Source organism: Arachis ipaensis, chromosome B10 (genome assembly GCF_059453495.1).
Source record: "Arachis ipaensis isolate K30076 ecotype BB chromosome B10, ASM5945349v1, whole genome shotgun sequence".
Lineage (NCBI taxonomy): Eukaryota > Viridiplantae > Streptophyta > Magnoliopsida > Fabales > Fabaceae > Arachis > Arachis ipaensis.
The window spans coordinates 53,186,565-53,210,347 of NC_142435.1; the positions used below are offsets into that span (position 1 = coordinate 53,186,565).

Genomic DNA, 23,783 nt, shown 5'->3' on the forward strand with positions numbered 1-23,783 from the left:
GATGGTGGTGTTTTCTCCTTGAGGAACCAATGATGTCCTTGAGCTCTTCTATGTCTCTTCCTTGTCTTTGTTGCTCCTCCCTCATCGCTCTTTGATCTTCTCTAATTTCATGGAGGATGATGGAGTGCTCTTGATGTTCCACCCTTTAGTTGCTCCCAATAATTGTGTGGAGGAAAATGTATCCCCTGAGGTATCTCAGGGATCTCTTGATTTGCAGTCAAATATTCTACCACTGAGCTATAGACCCTTGATGGAAGCTTTTGTCTTCCCTTTCCTCTTTCTAGAGGTTTCTCTGGCCTTAGGTGCCATCAATGGTTATGGAAAAACAAAAAAGAACTATGCTTTTACCACACCAAACTTAGAATGTTGCTCGCCCTCGAGCAAAAGAAGAAAGAATAGAAGAAGAAGAAGTGGATGTGAGTGGTGAAGGGGTGATGGGAAAGAGAGATATAGGATTATGAGGAGGGAAGGTGAGTGGAGGTATGTGGGGATCCTATGGGGTCCACAAATGCTGAGATGATCCTGTGGGGTTTACAGATCCTGAGGTGTCAAGGATTTACATCCCTGCACCAATTAGGCATGTAAAATTCCTTTGCATGCCAGTTCTATGCTTGTTTCTGGCGTTCAGCGCCAGCTTTCCTCAGTGTGCATTTCTGGCGTCTGAACGCCAGGATGCTGCTTGTTTCTGGTGTTCAACACCAGATCCATGCTCTGTTCTGGCGTTGAACGCCAGCCAGATGCTCCTTACTGGCGTTTAAACGCCAGTAAGTCCTTCCTCCAGGGTGTGATTTTTCTTCTGCTGTTTTTGGTTCTATTTTTAATTTTTTGATTTATTTTGTGACTCCACATGATCATGAACCTAATAAAACATGAAAGAACAATAAAAATAAAAAGAGAATTAGATAAATAAAAATTGGATTGCCTCCCAACAAGCGCTTCTTTAATGTCAATAGCTTGGCAGTGGGCTCTCATGGAGCCTCACAGATGTTCAGAGCATTGTTGAGACTTTCCAACACCAAACTTAGAGTTTGGATATGGGAGTTCAACACCAAACTTAGAGTTTGGTTGTGGGCTCCCAACACCAAACTTAGAGTTTGACTGTGGGGGCTCTGGTTGACTCTGCAGTGGGAGAAGCTTACTGTGCCTCTTTTCCATGTTTACAGAAAGATAACCTTGAGTTGTAAACACAAGGGAGTCCTCATTCAATTGAAGGACTAATTCACCTCTGTCAACATCAATCATAGCTCTTGCTGTGGCTAGGAAGGGTCTTCCAAGGATGATGGATTCATCCTCATCCTTCCCAGTATCTAGGATTATGAAATTAGCAGGGATGTAAAGGCCTTCAACCTTTACTAATATGTCCTCTACTTGTCCATAAGCCTGTTTTCTGGAATTGTCTGCCATCTCTAATGAGATTTTAGTAGCTTGTACCACAAAGATTCCCAGTTTCTCCATTACAGAGAGTGGCATGAGGTTTATTCCTGACCCAAGGTCACATAGAGCCTTCTCAAAGGTTATGGTGCCTATGGTACAAGGTATTAGGAACTTTCCAGGATCCTGTTTCTTCTATGGCAATCTCAGTTGATCCAATGCATTTAGTTCATTGGTGAACAGGAGAGGTTCATCTCCCCAAGTCTCATTACCAAATAAATTGGCATTCAGCTTCATGATTGCACCAAGGTACTTGGCAACTTGCTCTTCAGTAACATCCTCATTCTCTTCAGAGGAAGAATACTCATCAGAGCTCATGAAGGGCATAAGGAGGTTCAATGGAATCTCTATGGTCTCTAAATGAGCCTCAGATTCCTTTGGTTCTTCGAAGGGAAACTCCTTATTGATCATTGGACGTCCCAGGAGGTCTTCCTCCTTGGGATTCACGTCCTCCCCTTCCTCCTTGGATTCGGCCATGATGGTTATATCAATGGCCTTGCACTTTCCTTTTGGATTTTCTTCTGTATTGCTTAGGAGAGTACTAGGAGGGGTTTCACTGATCTTCTTACTCAGCTATCCCACTTGTGCCTCCAAATTTCTAATGGAGGACCTTGTTTCATTCATAAAACTCAGAGTGGCCTTAGATAGATCAGAGACTAAGTTTGCTAAATTAGAGGTACTTTGTTCAGAGTTCTGTGTCTGTTGCTGAGTGGATGATGGAAAAGGCTTGCTATTGCTAAACATGTTTCTTCTACCATTATTAAAGCCTTGTTGAGGCTTTTGTGGATCCTTCCATGAGAGATTTGGATGATTTCTTCATGATGGATTATAAGTGTTTCCATAGGGTTTACCCATGTAATTCACCTCTGCTATTGCAGGGTTTTCAGGATCATAAGCTTCTTCTTCAGAAGATGCCTCTTGAGTACTGTTGGATGCAGCTTGCATTCCATTCAGACTCTGAGTAATCATATTGACTTGCTGAGTCAATATTTTATTCTGGGCCAATATGTCATTCAGAGTATCAATTTCAAGAACTCCCTTCTTCTGAGGCGTCCCATTACTCACAGGATTCCTCTCAGAAGTGTACATGAACTGGTTATTAGCAATCATGTCAATGAGTTCTTGAGCTTCTGCAGGCGTTTTCTTTAGGTCCATGGATCCACCTGCAGAAGTATCCAATGACATCTTAGCTAATTCAGACAGACCATCATAGAATATATCCAGGATGGTCCATTCTGAAAGCATGTCAGAAGGACACTTTTTGGTCAGTTACTTGTATCTCTCCCAAGCTTCATAGAGGGATTCACCTTCCTTCTGTCTAAAGGTTTGAACATCCACTCTAAGCTTACTCAGCTTTTGAGGAGGAAAGAACTTGGCTAAGAAAATCGTGACCAGTTTATCCCAAGAGTTCAGGCTATCTTTGGGTTGAGAGTCCAACCACACTCTAGCTCTGTCTCTTACAGCAAACGGGAAAAGCATGAGCCTGTAGACTTTAGGATCTACTCCATTAGTCTTAACAGTATCACAGATCTGCAAGAATTCAGTTAAGAACTGAAAAGGATCTTCAGATGGAAGTCCATAAAACTTGCAGTTTTGTTGCATCAGAGAAACTAATTGAGGTTTCAGCTCAAAATTGTTTGCTCCAATGGTAGGGATGGAGATGCTTCTTCCATGTAAATTGGAATTAGGTGCAGTAAAGTCACCAAGCATCCTCCATGCATTATTATTATTTTCGGCTGCCATCTCTTCTTCCTGTTCGAAAATTCCTGTAAGGTTGTCTCTGGATTGTTGTATTTTAGCTTCTCTTGGTTTCCTCTTCAGAGTCTTTTCAGGTTCAGAGTCTACTTCAACAAGAATGTTCTTGTCCTTGCTCCTGCTCATATGAAAAAGAGGGAACAGAAAAATAATAATAATAGGTATCCTTTTTACCCAGGTATAGAGGTTCCCCTTTGTGAGTAGAAGAAGAAAAGAATGTAATGTAAAGAAGGAAGAAGAGAAAATTCGAACATAGATGGAAGAGGGGGTTCAAATTTGGGTGAGATGAAGTGTTAGTAGATGAATAAATAAATAGGAGGAGATGAGAGAGAAGGAGGATTTTCGAAAATAAAATTTTGAAAAGGGGTTAGTGATTTTCGAAAATTAGGAATGAAATCAAATTAAAATTAAAAATTGAAACAATTAGTTAATTAAAAAGAATTTTTGAAAAAGAGGGAAGAGATTTTCGAAAATTAGAGAGAGAGAGTTAGTTAGGTAGTTTTGAAAAAGATAAGAAACAAACAAAAAGGCAATTAGTTAGTTGAAAAAGATTTGAAAATCAATTTTGAAAAGATAAGAAGATAAGAAGTTAGAAAAGATATTTGAAAATCAAATTTTTGAAAAAGATAAGATTTAAAAAAAAAAGATACGATAAGAAGATATGATTAGAATTAGTTTTGAAAAAGATTTGATTTTTAAAATCATAATTAATGACTTGACTCACAAGAAATCACAAGATATGATTCTAGAATTTGAAGTTTGAATCTTTCTTAACAAGCAAGTAACAAACTTGAAATTTTTGAATCAAAACATTAATTGATGATGTGATTTTCGAAAATTATGAGATAAAATAAGAAAAAGATTTTGAAAATATTTTGAAAAAGATTTTTGAAATTTTCGAAAATAATAAAAAAAATGGAAAAGATATGATTTTTGAAAAAGATTTTAAAAAGTTAAGATTTTTTTTTAAAAAAGATAAGATATTTTTTTGATTTTTGAATTTCTAATGATGAGAGAGAAAAACATGAAAAAGACTCAATGCATGAAATTTTTGGATCAAAATAATGAATGCATGCAAGAATTCTTGATGCGGGGAAAACTTGTCTCTCAACAAATTTCCCTTCGGCAAGTATACCGAATTGTCGTCAAGTAAAACTCACAATAGAATGAGGTCGAATCCCACAGAGATTAACGGATTAAGCAATCAATGGTTAATTGATTATCCTAGTTAGACGATTCAGATTTGGATGATGAGCAACAAGGAAATGTAAATTGACAGAAAAGAAAGCAATAAAGTGCAAAAAAGTAAAATTGTAAGAAAAGTAAATGTAAGAACTAAAAATAAAATGAACATTGGGATCAAGAGATATTGTAATCCTCCGGATCATGTTCGTTCTCATCTCTTCCTCAATCAATGCACTCATTGATCTCCTTGGCAATCTTAAGTGATTAAATTACAATTTCTTGTAATTCAATCTCTCAAATCTTGATCAATAGCCAATTCCTTGGTCAATTGCTCATGAGAAGAGATGAAGTATGGTCACTGATTATACCACATGCATTTCCCAAATCAAGTGTTGAGAGGATTATAGTCACATATCCATCCAAACCCAATTTGGTCCAGCATGAGAAATTATTTCTAGCTTGATCTCTTCATTCCTCTTTCAAGGTTCAGAAAAGATCCAAGTATGAATAGCTTCTTTTCCAAGATAACTACCCAATCGGATGAAGACCGAAAGCTTTCAAGTAAAATTAAGAGAAAAGAAAGAAGAAGAAGAATAAGAACTACAATTGATCCATTGAATCACAATAGAGCTCTCTAACCCAATGTAAAGAGTTAGTTGGTCATTGCTCTACCAAAAATAGAAAAGAAAGAAAGTGCAGAAAAGTAAAGATGAAGATAAAAACTGAAAATAAAACTTCAAAATTCATAAATGAAAAGTACAAAGAAAATAAGAGAAGGAAAAGTGTGTGAGGGGAGGGAGTCCGAAGACCCCTCTTCAATCCCCCATTCCAGAATTCCCCTCCGTATCCAAATGCTTTCAATGTAAAGACTAAGGCCTTTATATAGACTCTCCTAAATTACAAAATGAAATTAAAAGCAAATTACAATTAAATGAAAATACCTTTTCTAGATGCTTCTTGTGGCCTTGATTGGTTGAAAATTGTGGGCCTTCTTGCTTGAGCTTGGAAGTGGACTTGAGAGAGAAGTGAGTTAAGTTGAGGTCCAGGTGCTAAAGTTAGTGCTAAAGTTAGCCACACTAACGCTACAGGTGTGGCTTTAGTGCTAAAGTTATTGTGGCTAACGTTGCACTTGCTGCCCAGTTGGTGTTTTTGGGACTTAAAAGATGCCTCTTGTTTGTGCTCAAATTTCATTCCCACTATAGAGTATTATATATCGTTGGAAAGCTTTGAATGTCATCTTTCTAACGCAACTGGAATCACCTCAATTGGATCTCTGTAGCTCAAGTTATGCTTCTTTGAAGTGGACATGGTCGCTGGCATATAAGCCAACGTTACTGGAAATGTTGATTGCCAATAACGCTAGCGATTTTCCTGTTTCTGAAGCTCAAACTTAGTGTCCACCTTATATATTGTTGGAAAGCCCTGGATGTCTACTTTCCAATGCTTTTGGAAGCACATCATTTGGAGCTCTACAACTCGAGTTATACTTCTTGGAAGGTGAAGAGGTCAGTTGGCCAAAATACAGGCTGATACCATGTTCATCATTGCACTTTCGGGGCAGGTTTTCTCCCTCAAATTTAGTGTCAACCATGTAGTGCCATATATGCTTGGAAAGCTCTGGAATCCTACTTTCCAATGACACTGGAATCACCTCATTTAGAGTTTTGTGGCTCAAGTTATGTGTATTTGAAGAAGGCATGGTTAGGCTGTCAGGTGCCACGTTAACTTCCACGTTAACTAAGTTAAGGTGGGAGTTAACGTGGCTCATAGTGGCATGTGTGGCTCCTTCCAACGTTAGTGACAATGTTGGGTGTCACTAACGTTGGCGATCACCTTCTTTCTTCACGTTAGCTTCCACGTTAACTAGGTTAACGTGGGAGTCAACGTGGCTCATTGGGGGCTTGTGTTCCTCCAACGTTAGTGACAATGTTGGGTGTCACTAACGTTGTCGACCACTTTGTTCCTTCACGTTAGCTTCCACGTTAACTAGGTTAACGTGGGAGTTAACGTGGCTTAATGTGCTTTGGCCAACGTTAGTGACAATGTTGAGTGTCACTAACGTTGGCTTCCCCCCTTCCTTCTTAACGTTAGAGGCCACGTTAACTAGGTTAACGTGGACTCTAACGTGGCCACTCATGAGCCCTGTCCAACGTTAGTGATAATGTTTAGTGTCACTAACGTTGGCTCTATTTCCTTTCTTCAAAGTTAATGCCACTAACTTTTCTCACTAACGTTGTGGCTTTCCTTCCTTCCACGTTAGTGCCCACGTTAGTGTAACTAACGTAGCCACTAACGTTGCTCTTCTCTTCTTCTTTTAGCCTGAAATCAATCAAACAAAGTGCATCAAAGTCTTGCTCTTAAGCATGGGATCATGCATCATTCAATTTATCATATAATTCATGCAAAAAATCCTCATGAAATCATGTAAAGTGCACAATGTATGCTTGAATCAAGATGTAAATGAATATCTACCCAAAACTAGCTTATTTCCTAAGAAAATGCATGAAACTACCTTAAAAACAACAAAGAAAAGGTCAGTGAAACTGGCCAAAATGTCCTGGCATCACAACACCAAACTTAAAGCTTGCTTGTCCCTAAGCAAGTACTGGAACAAGAGAATGATGAATGGAATGCCAAGAGAAATGAGTCATTCTTGTGGAAGTCATGTCCCTGGTTTTATGGTGGTTTCATGCATAGCAACTTAGGTTCATTCCTTGCTTTCAGACCTTTATCATGTCCTAAAACACTCACTTTGATTGCATCCCATGAGACTTTTATTCATTGATCCTTTTGTTGTTATTTCAGGGCTTATTTGTGTTCTTCAAGCTAAGTGCTCTGTAAGGGGGCAACTCTTTAAAATAAGCTTTCAGCCAACACTCCCGAACCAGTTGGTTCAAGGTGCTAGGTGTTGAAGCACCCCTAAGGACTTACTTGCTCAAGTCTCTCCCCCATACATACACACCACAGGCATATGGTTTATTTATTTTCTTTTCTTGAGACCTTGGTGTCCAGCACCTCTTTGGGTTACTAAATGCTCTGTAGTGAGGGTTACTCTTGATAGTGGACTTTCAGCTGATAATCCCGAGTTAGTTAACCCAAGTTACCAAGTGATAAGGCACCCCTAAGAGCTTATTCATCCAAGTAGATCCCTCACACAGGAGCACCACAGACACATGCCTCAAGATTAAAACCATTGGTGGTGCCTAGCCTTATTTCTTACTCTTTTTCTTTTATTTTTCAACCTTTATTGTTCTTTCCCTTTTTCTTATTAGGATCTTCTTATTTAGCTAGTCTCATGGGGTGTTTCTCAAGCACAGCATTCATGACAGATAGTTGTCCTCCCACCTTCTGGTTGAACCAACTTAGTTAACTTATGACTACACCATAAACTCATGAACTTACTCCATAGTATGAACTCTACTCTGGTCTTTAAAAACACTCATTCTCTTTTCATTTGATTCAAAGGGACAAGCATACTAGTAAGCAAAGTAAGGTTGCAGTAATGACATTCAGACTAGAAAACACAGCCTTAATCAATAAAAAGTTTAAAAGACAGAACTGACATTCTTATCCACAAGGAGAAAGCACACATACATACAAAGAACATAGAAGACAATCATGCAAATTAAAGTGCTGGAAATAAGTAAGAGGAGAAAAGAACTTTACCACCTTGTATTTTATCTTCATTGTTATTGCCCTTTTCCTCCTATTCTTCCCCTTCCCACACCAGACATAGAATGATTGCTTATACTCAAGCAGCAATTAAAACAGTGGTGACGGGGTTTATGATGGATCATGAATGTCTTAAAATAAAGTGTGAGTATGCATGTGTTTCAGCAAGCAAGATTATTGATCACAACAAAAGCATAAGAAGTAAAACAGAGACAATGTGATTGCATTAATAAGTGGTGTTGGCGTGGTACTTTGCATGAAAGTTAAGTGGCAACACCAAACTTAGTGTGCCACTGTCAATTTAGAATGTTGCAAGTACCCAGTGAAGATTGAAAATCAAATTGTTGCATGGCAACACCAAACTTAGAGTGCAATCATATGCCAAATTATTGAAAGTAAACTAAACAAAGCAAGAAAATGTTACCTACGGTTGGGTTGCCTCCCAACAAGTGCTCTTTTAATGTTATTAGCTTGACATGTTGTTCATGACTTTCTTCCTCTTCTTCCAGTTTGTTAAGAGGAATGACCTCAAGAGGAAAGAGGAGCCAGTTAATGCCCCTTGTTTTGAGTGCCTCTCCCCAGCAAGCCTTCTTCTGTTGTTAGCTTGAGCAAACTTGCTTGTTGGGGCAGGGGTGGGATGGCTTTTGGTTGACCTTTTCTTCTTCATGAATATTGTCCTTCTTTTCTTGGTCACCATCCTTTTGTTAGTGTTCATGTTGATTGCCTTTACCACCTTGATTTCAGGATTTGGGTATTGTATGATGGGTGGAGCATCCTCTTCATCAAGAACTTCTTGAATTGGTGGTTCAATGAACTCACCCTCTATGCAACTCTCTGTTTCATTGGAGTGTGGGCTCCCTTGATTGACTTCCTCATTTGTTCTTGACCTTTGAATGAACTCCTCTGTTTCTGGAGAGGGTGAAGTGGTCTCTCTTTGTGCTCTCAGCTCTTCAATGAATTGTTCTTCTAAATAGAGTTGTGCATTCTGTCTCAATTTTTCTTCATGGTCCCTTCTTGCTATTTTCTCCTCTTCATTTGTCTTTATTATTTCTTCAAGGAGGAGCTCTATCCTAACGAGTCTCTCTTCTTCTCTACTTCTTTTGAGCTCTTCCATGAAGAGTTCCATCCTAGCAAGTCTATCTAAAGGTGGTTGGGTAGGTTGTAATGGTTGGGCGGGGTTGGTTTGTGAATGGAATTGGTTGTTTTGTGGTTGTGTGTTCTGAAAGTGGTATGACTCTTGTGGGTAGTGGATTGAGTTTTGTGGATGGTGAAATGAATTGTATGGATTTTGGATAGACTTTTGTGCTGAGGCATACTCAAATGATGAAGGATTTAGGCATGTGAAACTTGGAGGTGAGGTTGTATAATTGAGAGGTGATGGCTCTTGATGAATGGGGTATGAATGAGTGAAATCTCTTTGATTATGATCTTTCCAGGCACAGCTTGAGTAGTGATCAAAGTCATCAAAATATGGACCATTTTGTGACCCTGGCAAGCACCCTATTTCATGTTCTTGATACTCCCACCCACCATGAGCATAGTAAAGTGAATCATTCTGTGGTGGTGGAGAGTTTCCCATGAAATTTGATTTACTAAAATATGATGCATGCTCTTTTTTTTCCTGTAGAAAGCTTTGTCTCAAACAATAATCACCAAAAGAAATTGGAATCTCCATTGTCACAGATGAGAAAATTCCTAGTGAGGCAATATCACAAACAGTTGGTTAGCAAAAGAAAATAAAGAAACAAAAGAAAACAAAGACAAAAGAAAAGTGTCTAATCTAGTAAATCAATCAACCGGTAGTTTGTTAATCACAATTAATCCCCGGCAACGGCGCCATAAACTTGATGTGGGGAAAACTTGTCTCTCAACAAATTTCCCTTCGGCAAGTATACCGAATTATCGTCAAGTAAAACTCACAATAGAGTGAGGTCGAATCCCACAGAGATTAACGGATTAAGCAATCAATGGTTAATTGATTATCCTAGTTAGACGATTCAGATTTGGATGATGAGCAACAAGGAAATGTAAATTGACAGAAAAGAAAGCAATAAAGTGCAGAAAAATAAAATTGCAAGAAAAGTAAATGTAAGAACTAAAAATAAAATGAACATTGGGATCAAGAGATATTGCAATCCTCCGGATCATGTTCATTCTCATCTCTTCCTCAATCAATGCACTCATTGATCTCCTTGGCAATCTTAAGTGATTGAATTACAATTTCTTGTAATTCAATCTCTCAAATCTTGATCAATAGCCAATTCCTTGGTCAATTGCTCATGAGAAGAGATGAAGTATGATCACTGATTATACCACATGCATTTCCCAAATCAAGTGTTGAGAGGATTATAGTCACATATCCATCCAAACCCAATTTGGTCCAGCATGAGAAAGCATTTCTAGCTTGATCTCTTCATTCTTCTTTCAAGGTTCAGAAGAGATCCAAGTATGAATAGCTTCTTTTCCAAGATAACTACCCAATTGGATGAAGACCGAAAGCTTTCAAGTAAAATCAAGAGAAAAGAAAGAAGAAGAAGAATAAGAACTACAATTGATCCATTGAATCACAATAGAGCTCTCTAACCCAATGTAAAGAGTTAGTTGGTCATTGCTCTACCAAAAATAGAAAAGAAAGAAAGTGCAGAAAAGTAAAGATGAAGATAAAAATTGAAAATAAAACTTCAAAATTCATAAATGAAAAGTACAAAGAAAAGAAGAGAAGGAAAAGTGTGTGAAGGGAGGGAGTCCGAAGACCCCTCTTCAATCCCCCATTCTAGAATTCCCCTCCATATCCAAATGCTTTCAATGTAAAGACTAAGGCCTTTATATAGACTCTCCTTAATTACAAAATGAAATTAAAAGGAAATTACAATTAAATGAAAATTCCTTTTCTAGATGCTTCTTGTGGCCTTGATTGGTTGACAATTGTGGGCCTGCTTGCTTGAGCTTGGAAGTGGACTTGAGAGAGAAGTGAGTTAAGTTGAGGTTCAGGTGCTAAATTTAGTGCTAAAGTTAGCCACAATAACGCTACAAGTGTGGCGTTAGTGCTAAAGTTATTGTGGCTAACGTTGCACTTGCTGCCCAGTTGGTATTTTTGGGGCTTAAAAGATGTCTCTTGTTTGTACTCAAATTTCATTCCCACTATAGAGTATTATATATCGTTGGAAAGCTTTGAATGTCAGCTTTCTAATGCAACTAGAATCACCTCAATTGGACCTCTGTAGCTCAAGTTATGCTCCTTTGAAGTGGACATGGTCGCTGGCATATATGCCAACGTTACTGGAAATGTTGAATGCCAATAACGCTAGTGATTTTCCTGTTTCTGAAGCTCAAACTTAGTGTCCACCCCATACTATTATATATTGTTGGAAATCCCTGGATGTCTACTTTCCAATTCCTTTGGAAGCGCATCATTTGGAGCTCTACAACTCGAGTTATACTTCTTGGAAGGTGAAGAGGTCAGTTGGCCAAAATACAGGCTGATACCATGTTTATCATTGTACTTTCGGGGCAGGTTTTCTCCCTCAAATTTAGTGTCAACCATGTAGTGCCATATAATCTTGGAAAGCTCTAGAATCCTACTTTCCAATGATACTGGAATCACCTCATTTGGAGTTTTGTGGCTCAAGTTATGTGTATTTGAAGAAGGCATGGTTAGGCTGTCAGGTGCCACGTTAACTTCCACCTTAACTAAGTTAACGTGGGAGTTAACGTGGCTCATGGTGGAATGTGTGGCTCCTTCCAATGTTAGTTACAATGTTGGGTGTCACTAACGTTGGCGATCACCTTCTTTCTTCACGTTAGCTTCCACGTTAACTAGGTTAACGTGGGAGTCAACGTGGCTCATTGGGGGCTTGTGTTCTTCCAACGTTAGTGACAATGTTGGGTGTCACTAACGTTGTCGACCACTTTGTTCCTTCACGTTAGCTTCCACGTTAACTAGGTTAACGTGGCTTAATGTGCTTTGGCCAACGTTAGTGACAATGTTGAGTGTCACTAACGTTGGCTTCCCCCCTTCCTTCTTAACGTTAAAGGCAACGTTAACTAGGTTAACGTGGACTCTAACGTGGCCACTCATGAGCTTGGTTCAACGTTAGTGATAATGTTAAGTGTCACTAACGTTGGCTCCATTTCCTTTCTTCAAAGTTAATGCCACTAACTTTGCTCACTAACGTTGTGGCTTTCTTTTCTTCCACGTTAGTGCCTACGTTAGTGTAACTAATGTAGCCACTAACGTGGCTCTTCTCTTCTTCTTTTAGCCTGAAATCAATCAAACAAAGTGCATCAAAGTCTTGCTCTTAAGCATGGGATCATGCATCATTCAATTTATCATATAATTCATGCAAAAAATCCTCATGAAATCATGTAAAGTGCACAATGTATGCTTGAATCAAGATGTAAATGAATATCTACCCAAAACTAGCTTATTTCCTAAGAAAATGCATGAAACTACCTTAAAAACAACAAAGAAAAGGTCAGTGAAACTGGCCAAAATGTCCTGTCATCACAACACCAAACTTAAAGCTTGCTTGTCCCTAAGCAAGTATTGGAACAAGAGAATGATGAATGGAATGCCAAGAGAAATGAGTCATTCTTGTGGAAGTCATGTCCCTGGTTTTATGGTGGTTTCATGCATAGCAACTTAGGTTCATTCCTTGCTTTCAGACCTTTATCATGTCCTAAAACACTCACTTTGATTGCATCCCATGAGACTTTTATTCATTGATCCTTTTGTTGTTATTTCAGGGCTTATTTGTGTTCTTCAAGCTAAGTGCTCTGTAAGGGGGCAACTCTTTAAAATAAGCTTTCAGCCAACACTCCCGAACCAGTTGGTTCAAGGTGCTAGGTGTTGAAGCACCCCTAAGGACTTACTTGCTCAAGTCTCTCCCCCATACATACACACCACAGGCATATGGTTTATTTATTTTCTTTTCTTGAGACCTTGGTGTCCAGCACCTCTTTGGGTTACTAAATGCTCTGTAGTGAGGGTTACTCTTGATAGTGGACTTTCAGCTGATAATCCTGAGTTAGTTAACCCAAGTTACCAAGTGATAAGGCACCCCTAAGAGCTTATTCATCCAAGTAGATCCCTCACACAGGAGCACCACAGACACATGCCTCAAGATTAAAACCATTGGTGCCTAGCCTTATTGCTTACTCTTTTTCTTTTATTTTTCAACCTTTATTGTTCTTTCCCTTTTTCTTATTAGGATCTTCTTATTTAGCTAGTCTCATGGGGTGTTTCTCAAGCACAGTATTCATGACAGATAGTTGTCCTCCCACTTTCTGGTTGAACCAACTTAGTTAACTTATGACTACACCATAAACTCATGAACTTACTCCATAGTATGAACTCTACTCTGGTCTTTAAAAACACTCATTCTCTTTTCATTTGATTCAAAGGGACAAGCATACTAGTAAGCAAAGTAAGGATGCAGTAATGACATTCAGACTAGAAAACACAGCCTTAATCAATAAAAAGTTTAAAAGACAGAACTAACATGCTTATTCACAAGGAGAAAGCACACATACATACAAAGAACATAGAAGACAATCATACAAATTAAAGTGCTGGAAATAAGTAAGAGGAGAAAGGAACTTTACCACCTTGTATTTTATCTTCATTGTTGTTGCCCTTTTCCTCCTATTCTTCCCCTTCCCACACCAGACATAGAATGATTGCTTATACTCAAGCAACAATTAAAACAGTGGTGACGGGGTTTATGATGGATCATGAATGTCTTAAAATAAAGTGTGAGTATGCATGTGTTTCAGCAAGCAAGATTATTGATCACAACAAAATCACAAGAAGTAAAACAGAGACAATGTGATTGCATTAATAAGTGGTGTTGGCATGGTACTTTGCATAAAAGTTAAGTGGCAACACCAAACTTAGTGTGCCACTGTCAATTTAGAATGCTGCAAGTACCCAGTGAAGATTGAAAATCAAATTGTTGCATGGCAACACCAAACTTAGAGTGCAATCATATGCCAAATTATTGAAAGTAAACTAAACAAAGCAAGAAAATGTTACCTACGGTTGGGTTGCCTCCCAACAAGCGCTCTTTTAATGTCATTAGCTTGACATGTTGTTCACGACTTTCTTCCTCTTCTTCCAGTTTGTTAAGAGGAATGACCTCAAGAGGAAAGAGGAGCCAGTTAATGCCCCTTGTTTTAAGTGCCTCTCCCCAGCAAGCCTTCTTCTGTTGTTAGCTTGAGCAAACTTGCTTGTTGGGGTAGGGGTGGGATGGCTTTTGGTTGACCTTTTCTTCTTCATGAATATTGTCCTTCTTTTCTTGGTCACCATCCTTTTGTTAGTGTTCATGTTGATTGCCTTTACCACCTTGATTTCAGGATTTGGGTATTGTATGATGGGTGGAACATCCTCTTCATCAAGAACTTCTTGAATTGGTGGTTCAATGAACTCACCCTCTATGCAACTCTCTGTTTCATTGGAGTGTGGGCTCCCTTGATTGACTTCCTCATTTGTTCTTGACCTTTGAATGAACTCCTCTGTTTCTGGAGAGGGTGAAGTGGTATCTCTTTGTGCTCTCAGCTCTTCAATGAATTGTTCTTCAGAATAGAGTTGTGCATTCTGTCTCAATTTTTCTTCATGGTCCCTTCTTGCTATTTTCTCCTCTTCATTTGTCTTTATTATTTCTTCAAGGAGGAGCTCTATCCTAACGAGTCTCTCTTCTTCTCTACTTCTTTTGAGCTCTTCCATGAAGAGTTCCATCCTAGCAAGTCTATCTAAAGGTGGTTGGGTAGGTTGTAATGGTTGGGCGGGGTTGGTTTGTGAATGGAATTGGTTGTTTTGTGGTTGTGTATTCTGAAAGTGGTATGACTCTTGTGGGTAGTGGATTGAGTTTTGTGGATGGTGAAATGAATTGTATGGATTTTGGATAGACTTTTGTGCTGAGGCATACTCAAATGATGAAGGATTTAGGCATGTGAAACTTGGAGGTGAGGGTGTATAATTGAGAGGTGATGGCTCTTGATGAATGGGATATGAATGATTGAAATCTCTTTGATTATGATCTTTCCAGGCACAGCTTGAGTAGTGATCAAAGTCATCAAAATATGGACCATTTTGTGACCCTGGGAAGCACCCCATTTCATGTTCTTGATACTCCCACCCACCATGAGCATAGTAAAGTGAATCATTCTGTGGTGGTGGAGAGTTTCCCATGAAATTTGATTGACTAAAATATGATGGATGCTCTTTTCTTTCCTGTAGAAAGCTCTGTCTCAAACAATAATCACCAAAAGAAATTGGAATCTCCATTGTCACAGATGAGAAAATTCCTAGTAAGGCAATATCACAAACAGTTGGTTAGCAAAAGAAAATAAAGAAACAAAAGAAAACAAAGACAAAAGAAAAGTGTCTAATCTAGTAAATCAATCAACCGGTAGTTTGTTAATCACAATTAATCCCCGGCAACGGCACCATAAACTTGATGCGGGGAAAACTTGTCTCTCAACAAATTTCCCTTCGGCAAGTATACCGAATTATCGTCAAGTAAAACTCACAATAGAGTGAGGTTGAATCCCACAGAGATTAATGGATTAAGCAATCAATGGTTAATTGATTATCCTAGTTAGACGATTCAGATTTGGATGATGAGCAACAAGGAAATGTAAATTGACAGAAAAGAAAGCAATAAAGTGCAGAAAAATAAAATTGCAAGAAAAGTAAATGTAAGAACTAAAAATAAAATGAACATTGGGATCAAGAGATATTGCAGTCCTCCGGATCATGTTCATTCTCATCTCTTCCTCAATCAATGCACTCATTGATCTCCTTGGCAATCTTAAGTGATTGAATTACAATTTCTTGTAATTCAATCTCTCAAATCTTGATCAATAGCCAATTCCTTGGTCAATTGCTCATGAGAAGAGATGAAGTATGGTCACTGATTATACCACATGCATTTCCCAAATCAAGTGTTGAGAGGATTATAGTCACATATCCATCCAAACCCAATTTGGTCCAACATGAGAAAGCATTTCTAGCTTGATATCTTCATTCCTCTTTCAAGGTTCAGAAGAGATCCAAGTATGAATAGCTTCTTTTCCAAGATAACTACCCAATTGGATGAAGACCGAAAGCTTTCAAGTAAAATCAAGAGAAAAGAAAGAAGAAGAAGAATAAGAACTACAATTGATCCATTGAATCACAATAGAGCTCTCTAACCCAATGTAAAGAGTTAGTTGGTCATTGCTCTACCAAAAATAGAAAAGAAAGAAAGTGCAGAAAAGTAAAGATGAAGATAAAAACTGAAAATAAAACTTCAAAATTCATAAATGAAAAGTACAAAGAAAAGAAGAGAAGGAAAAGTATGTGAGGGGCGGGAGTCCGAAGACCCCTCTTCAATCCCCCATTCTAGAATTCCCCTCCGTATCCGAATGCTTTCAATGTAAAGACTAAGGCCTTTATATATATTTTCTCCTAAATTACAAAATGAAATTAAAAGCAAATTACAATTAAATGAAAATTCCTTTTCTAGATGCTTCTTGTGGCCTTCATTGGTTGACAATTGTGGGCCTGCTTGCTTGAGCTTGGAAGTGGACTTGAGAGAGAAGTGAGTTAAGTTGAGGTCCAGGTGCTAAAGTTAGTGCTAAAGTTAGCCACACTAACGCTACAAGTGTGGCGTTAGTGCTAAGGTTATTGTGGCTAACGTTGCACTTGCTGCCCAGTTGGTATTTTTGGGGTTTAAAAGATGTCTCTTGTTTGTACTCAAATTTCATTCCCACTATAGAGTATTATATATCATTGGAAAGCTTGGAATGTCAGCTTTCTAACGCAACTGGAATCACCTCAATTGGACCTCTGTAGCTCAAGTTATGCACCTTTGAAGTGGACATGGTCGCTGGCATATATGCCAACGTTACTGGAAATGTTGATTGCCAATAACGCTAGCGATTTTCCTGTTTTTGAAGCTCAAACTTAGTGTTCACCCCGTACTATTATATATTGTTGGAAAGCCCTGGATGTCTACTTTCCAATGCTCTTGGAAGCGCATCATTTGGAGCTCTACAACTCGATTTATACTTCTTGGAAGGTGAAGAGGTCAGTTGGCCAAAATACAGGCTGATACCATGTTCATCATTGCACTTTCGGGGCCGGTTTTCTCCCTCAAATTTAGTGTCAACCATGTAGTGCCAAATATTCTTGGAAAGCTCTGGAATCCTACTTTCCAATGACACTGGAATCACCTCATTTGGAGTTTTGTGGCTCAAGTTATGTGTATTTGAAGAAGGCATGGTCATGCTGTCAGGTGCCACGTTAACTTCCACGTTAACTAAGTTAACGTGGGAGTTAATGTGGCTCATGGTGGCATGTGTGGCTCCTTCCAACGTTAGTGACAATGTTGGGTGTCACTAACGTTGGTGATCACCTTCTTTCTTCACGTTAGCTTCCACGTTAACTAGGTTAACGTGGGAGTCAACGTGGCTCATTGGGGGCTTGTGTTCTTCCAACGTTAGTGACAATGTTGGGTGTCACTAACGTTGTCGACCATTTTGTTCCTTCACGTTAGCTTCCACGTTAACTAGGTTAACGTGGGAGTTAACGTGGCTTAATGTGCTTTGGCCAACGTTAGTGACAATGTTGAGTGTCACTAACGTTGGCTTCCTCCCTTCCTTCTTAACGTTAGAGGCCACGTTAACTAGGTTAATGTGGACTCTAACGTGGCCACTCATGAGCTTGGTCCAACGTTAGTGATAATATTAAGTGTCACTAACGTTGGCTCCATTTCCTTTCTTCAAAGTTAATGCCACTAACTTTTCTCACTAACGTTGTGGCTTTCCTTCCTTCCACGTTAATGCCCACATTAGTGTAACTAACGTAGCCACTAACGTGACTCTTCTCTTCTTCTTTTAGCCTGAAATCAATCAAACAAAGTGCATCAAATTCTTGCTCTTAATCATGGGATCATGCATCATTCAATTTATCATATAATTCATGCAAAAAATCCTCATGAAATCATATAAAGTGCATAATGTATGCTTGAATCAAGATGTAAATGAATATCTACCCAAAACTAGCTTATTTCCTAAGAAAATGCATGAAACTACCTTAAAAACAGCAAAGAAAAGGTCAGTGAAACTGGCCAAAATGCCTTGGCATCAATGCTATGATTGTCAAGATGAACACCAAGAACACTTTGAAGATCATGATGAACATCAAGAACATGTTTTTGAAAAATTTTCAATGCAAAGAAAACATGCAAGACACCAAACTTAGAAATCTTTAATGTTCAGACATCATGAATGCAAAAATGCACATGTAAAACAAGAAAAGACACAAAACAAGAAAACATCAAGATCAAACAAGAAGACTTACCAAGAACAACTTGAAGATCATGAAGAACACTATGAATACATGAATTTTCGAAAAATGCATAAATTTTTAGAAAAAATGCAATTGACACCAAACTTGAAATTGACTCAAGACTCAAACAAGAAACACAAAATATTTTTTTTTTGATTTTATGATTTTATGATTTTTTGGTATTTTCTTTTAAATTTTTTTTCGAAAAACATATAGGAAAAAGAAAATAAGAAATTCAAAATTTTTAATAAGAATTCCAGGAATCTTTCAATGTTAGCCTAAAGCTCCAATCCGAGTGTTAGACATGGCTTAATAGCCAGCCAAGCTTTAGAAGATACAAATCAGTCATACAACAGCAGGTGGATTAGGAACAGCTAGCTTGCTCTTGTGATAATGGTTTAGAAGCCTCAGTCCAAAAGAATTTAGACATGACTTTACAGCTAGCCAGGCTTCAACATGCTTCATGAAACACTAGAATTCATTCTTAAAAATTATGAAGAAAAATATATTTTTGAAAAGATTTAATTTTTTTTAATTTTTTTTTGAAAGATTTTTGAAAACAATTTTTTTGTAAAAAGAAAACGAAAAGAAAGTTACCTAATCTGAGCAACACAATGAACCGTCAATTGTCCAAACTCGAACAATCCCCGGCAACGGCACCAAAAACTTGGTATGCGAAATTGTTACTCTGAGGTTGTAAAATTTGTTGTTCGTTCTCTCCCTGGCAATGGCGCCAATAACTGTTGCACAGTACCATGGTCCAAACATAACTTCACAACTTCGCACAACTAACCAGCAAGTGCACTGGGTCGTCCAAGTAATAAAACCTTACGTGAGTAAGGGTCGATCCCACGGAGATTGTCGGTATGAAGCAAGCTATGGTCACCTTGTAAATCTCAGTCAGGCGGATATCAAATAGTTATGGAGTTTTTGAAAATAAATAATAAATAAATAGAAAATAAAGATAGAAACACTTATGTAATTCATTGGTGGGAGTTTCAGATAAGCGTATAGAGATACTTTCGTTCTTCTGAAATTTTGCTTTCCTGCTGTTTTCATCCAATCAGTCCTACTCCTTTCCATGGCAAGCTTTCTGTAAGGGCATCACCGTTGTCAATGGTTACATCCCATCCTCTTGTGAAAAAGGTCCAAATGCTCTGTCACAGCACGGCTAATCATCTGAGGTTCTCGATCATACTGGAATAGGATTCACCCTCCTTTTGCGTCTGTCCCCAGCACTCGCGAGTTTGAAGTTTGTCACAGTCATTCAATCCCTGAATCCTACTCGAAATACCACAAACAAGGTTTAGACTTTCTGGACTCTCATGAATGCCGCCATCAATCTAGCTTATACCACGAAGATTCTGGTTAAGAGATCCAAGAGATATTCATTCAATCTAAGATGGAACGGAAGTGGTTGTCAGGCACGCGTTCGTGGGGGAATGATGATGATTGTCACATTCATCACATTCATGTTGGAGTACGAATGAATATCTTAGAAGCGGAATAAGTTGAATTGAATAAAAAAAATAGTAGTACTTTGCATTAATTCATGAGGAACAGCAGAGCTCCACACCTTAATCTATGGAGTGTAGAAACTCTACCGTTAAAAATACATAAGTGAAAGGTTCAGGCATGGCCGAATGGCCAGCCCCCAAACGTGATTAATATGATCCGAAGATGAACTAAAAATCATAAGATGTCTAATACAATAGTAAAAAGTCCTTTTTATACTAAACTAGTTACTAGGGTTTACAAAAGTAAGAAATTGATGCATAAATCCACTTCTGGGGCCCACTTGGTGTGTGCTTGGACTGAGCTTGAAGTTTACATGTGCAGAGGCTTCTTCTGGAGTTGAACGCCAAGTTGTAACGTGTGTTTGGCATTCAACTCTGGTTCGTGACGTGTTTCTGGCGTTTAACTCCAGACTGCAGCGTAGAACTGGCGTTCAATGCCCTTTTGCATCGTCTAAACTCGGCCAAAGTATGAACTATTATATATTGCTGGAAAGCCCTAGATGTCTACTTTCCAACGCAATTGGAAGCGCACCATTTTGAGTTCTGTAGCACCAGAAAATCACTTCGAGTGCAAGGAGGTCAGAATCCAACAGCATCAGTAGTCCTTCTTCAACCTCTGAATCTGATTTTCGCTCAAGTCCCTCAATTTCAGCCAGAAAATACCTGAAATCACAGAAAAATACACAAACTCATAGTAAAGTCCGGAAATGTGATTTTAACATAAAAAGTAATGAAAACATCCCTAAAAGTAACTAGATTCTACTAAAAACATACTAAAAACAATGCCAAAAAGCGTATAAATTATCCGCTCATCAGAAATCAAGAGCAACTTTGAGAAGATGGAAGCTGCAATAGCACAACTATCCTCACAAATTATAGGAGCAGTCTCCACCCTCATGGATAGACAAGCACAAACTAACAGAAGGATAGATGCTAATCAAGAGGAATACAGGTCGAATCTAAAAAATTAAGGTGCTGCAATCTCAAAGTTGGAGGCACAAGTGGAGATTTTATCCAAGCAAATCCCACTTCCCACACGCACATTTCCTAGTGATACTATGGCTAACCCAAGAGGGAAATTCAAGGCCATTACTCTAAGAAGTGGGAAGGTTGTAGAAGAAGGAACCCCAAGCAAAGACAAGCATGAAGAAGTTGCAGCAAAGCATGGGAACAAGGATGAAGAAGAAATCCCTGCTCCACCACCACCAAAACCAGTCTTGAAGCCGTATGTGCCAAAGGCACCATACCCACAAAAACTGGGAAAAGATGGGAAGGATGGCCAGTTTTCTAATTTCCTAGAGATTTTTAAGAGGCTCCAAATCAACATACCATTTGCTGAGGCATTAGAGCAGATGCCACTCTATGCTAAATTTTTGAAGGAGCTTATAACCAAAAAGAGGAACTGGGAAGCAAAAGAAACCATAATATTGACTGAAGAATGCAGCGCCATCATACAAAAGAAGTTGCCTCAAAAGCTGAAGGACCCAGGGAGTTTCCAAATTCCCTGCATCATAGGAGACATCACTATTGAGAAGGCTTTGTGTGATTTGGAAGCTAGCATAAATCTTATGTCTATGACCATGATGAGAAGGATGAAGATTGAGGAAGCCAAGCCAACAAGAATGGCACTCCAATTGGCTGACAGAACATTTAAGTTTCCACATGGAGTGGTGGAAGACCTGCTAGTGAAAGTAGAAGAGTTCATCTTTCCTGCTGATTTTATTGTGATGGACATGGAAGAAGAGGCCAACACGTCAATTATCCTAGGAAGACCATTCCTAGCTACTGCTGGAGCCATCATCGATGTGCAAAACGGGGAACTAGTCTTGAGGTTGCATGAAGAGAAAATGGTCTTCAATGTCTTCAAAGCAATGAGTTACCCCAAGGAATCCATAGGAGAATGCATGCTGGTAGACACCATGGAACAAATAGTTCAAAAAGTCTTGGAAGAAGAACAATGTGGAGAAACCATTGAGCTGGAACAAGCACCAGATGGAGAATCACCACAAGCAACCATGAGAAACTCAATCATGCCAACCATTACAAGCAACAAAGATGCAGAGCTACCAAAACTAGAACTGAAAGCACTACCATCAAGCTTGAAGTATGCATATCTGGATGCTGACAACACCCAACCTGTGATCATAAATTTAAGTCTGAGTAAGGAATAAAAAGAGGAGCTCATCCAAGTGCTGAGATAACACAAGGATGCCAAAGGCTGGACACTTGCAGATTTAAAAGGGATCAATCCTTCAATGTGTATGCATAAGATCTTGCTTGAAGAAGATGCCAAACCTTTAAGACAACAACAAAGGAGGCTGAACCTAACTATGAATGAAGTGGTTCAGAAAGAAGTGTTGAAACTATGGCAAGCAGGGGTGATATACCCTATCTCAAACAGCCCTTGGGTAAGCCCGGTGCAAGTAGTCCCTAAGAAGGGAGGGATCACTGTTGTGGCAAATGAGAAGAATGAATTGATACCCACAAGGACAGTGACCGGATGGTGTATGTGCATTGACTACCGAAAACTTAATGAAGCCACCCGGAAGGACCACTTTCCCTTACCTTTCATGGACCAGATGCTTGAAAGATTGGCAGGACATGAGTATTATTGCTTCCTAGATGGGTATTCGGGCTATAACCAAATTGTTGTAGACCCCAAGGACCAGGAAAAGACTTTATTTACTTGTCCATATGGTGTTTTTGCTTATAGGAGAATGCCCTTTGGATTGTGCAATGTACCTGCAACATTTCAAAGGTGCATGCTCTCCATTTTTTTAGACATGATTGAGAAGTTCATAGAAGTATTCATGGATGACTTCTCTGTATTTGGGAATTCATATTCTGATTGCCTATACCATCTTGCTTTTGTGCTAAAAAGGTTTCAAGAAACTAACCTAGTTTTAAACTGGGAGAAATGCCATTTTATGGTGACTGAAGGGGTGGTTCTTGGTCACAAGATTTTAAAAGATGGTATAGAAGTGGACAAGGCAAAAGTGGAAGTAATTGAAAAATTACCTCCACCTTGCAATGTCAAAGCTATCAGAAGCTTTTTGGGACACGCTGGGTTCTATAGGAGATTTATCAAAGATTTTTCAAAAATTACAAAACCCCTTAGCAACCTACTTGTCTCAAATACTCCCTTTGTTTTTTATAGAGAGTGCATGATAGCCTTTGATGAACTTAAGAAGAAACTCTCCTCTGCACCTATTATAGCACCACCAAGCTGGGATCTTCCCTTTGAACTAATGTGTGATGCATCTAATTTTGCTGTTGGTGCTGTTCTGGGACAGAGGAAAGACAAGCTAGTACATGTTGTTTACTATGCTAGCAAGGTTCTCAATGAGAATCAAAGGAACTATACTACCACGGAGAAAAAACTTTTAGCCATAGTTTTTGCTTTTGACAAGTTTAGATCATATCTTATTGGCTCAAAAGTAATTGTGTTCACTGATCATGCAGCACTTAAATACTTGCTTACCAAACAAGAATCTAAGCCCAGACTAATAAGGTGGATCTTGTTGCTCCAAGAATTTGATATTGAGATTAAAGATAGGAGCAGAGCAGAAAACAAGGTAGCTGACCACCTTTCAAGGATCCCACAAGAAGAAAAGATACAACAAGTAGCAGTCAATGAAAGCTTTCCTGATGAACAATTGATGATGATTCGAGTAGCCCCTTGGTTTTTAGACATAGCCAACTTCAAGGCTATTAGGGAGCTACCAACCAACATCAATAGGCACATGAGGAGGAAGCTAATCAAGGATGCCAAACACTACATCTGGGATGATCCTTATTTGTTCAAAAAGTGTGCTGATGGAATCCTAAGAAGGTGTATACCCCATGAAGAAGGGCAGGAAGTATTATGGCAGTGCCATGGATCTGCATAT

At 38.8% G+C, this 23,783-nt stretch overlaps 1 non-coding gene across 1 annotated transcript; it reads left to right on the top strand.

Annotated features, from left to right (window-relative positions):
- The first annotated feature begins 2,670 nt into the window (after positions 1–2,670).
- On the top strand, positions 2,671–2,778 carry LOC148580056 (small nucleolar RNA R71). Its single transcript, XR_015899732.1, has one exon. It is a non-coding gene; the product is annotated as a small nucleolar RNA R71 (small nucleolar RNA).
- The last annotated feature ends 21,005 nt before the right edge of the window (positions 2,779–23,783 follow it).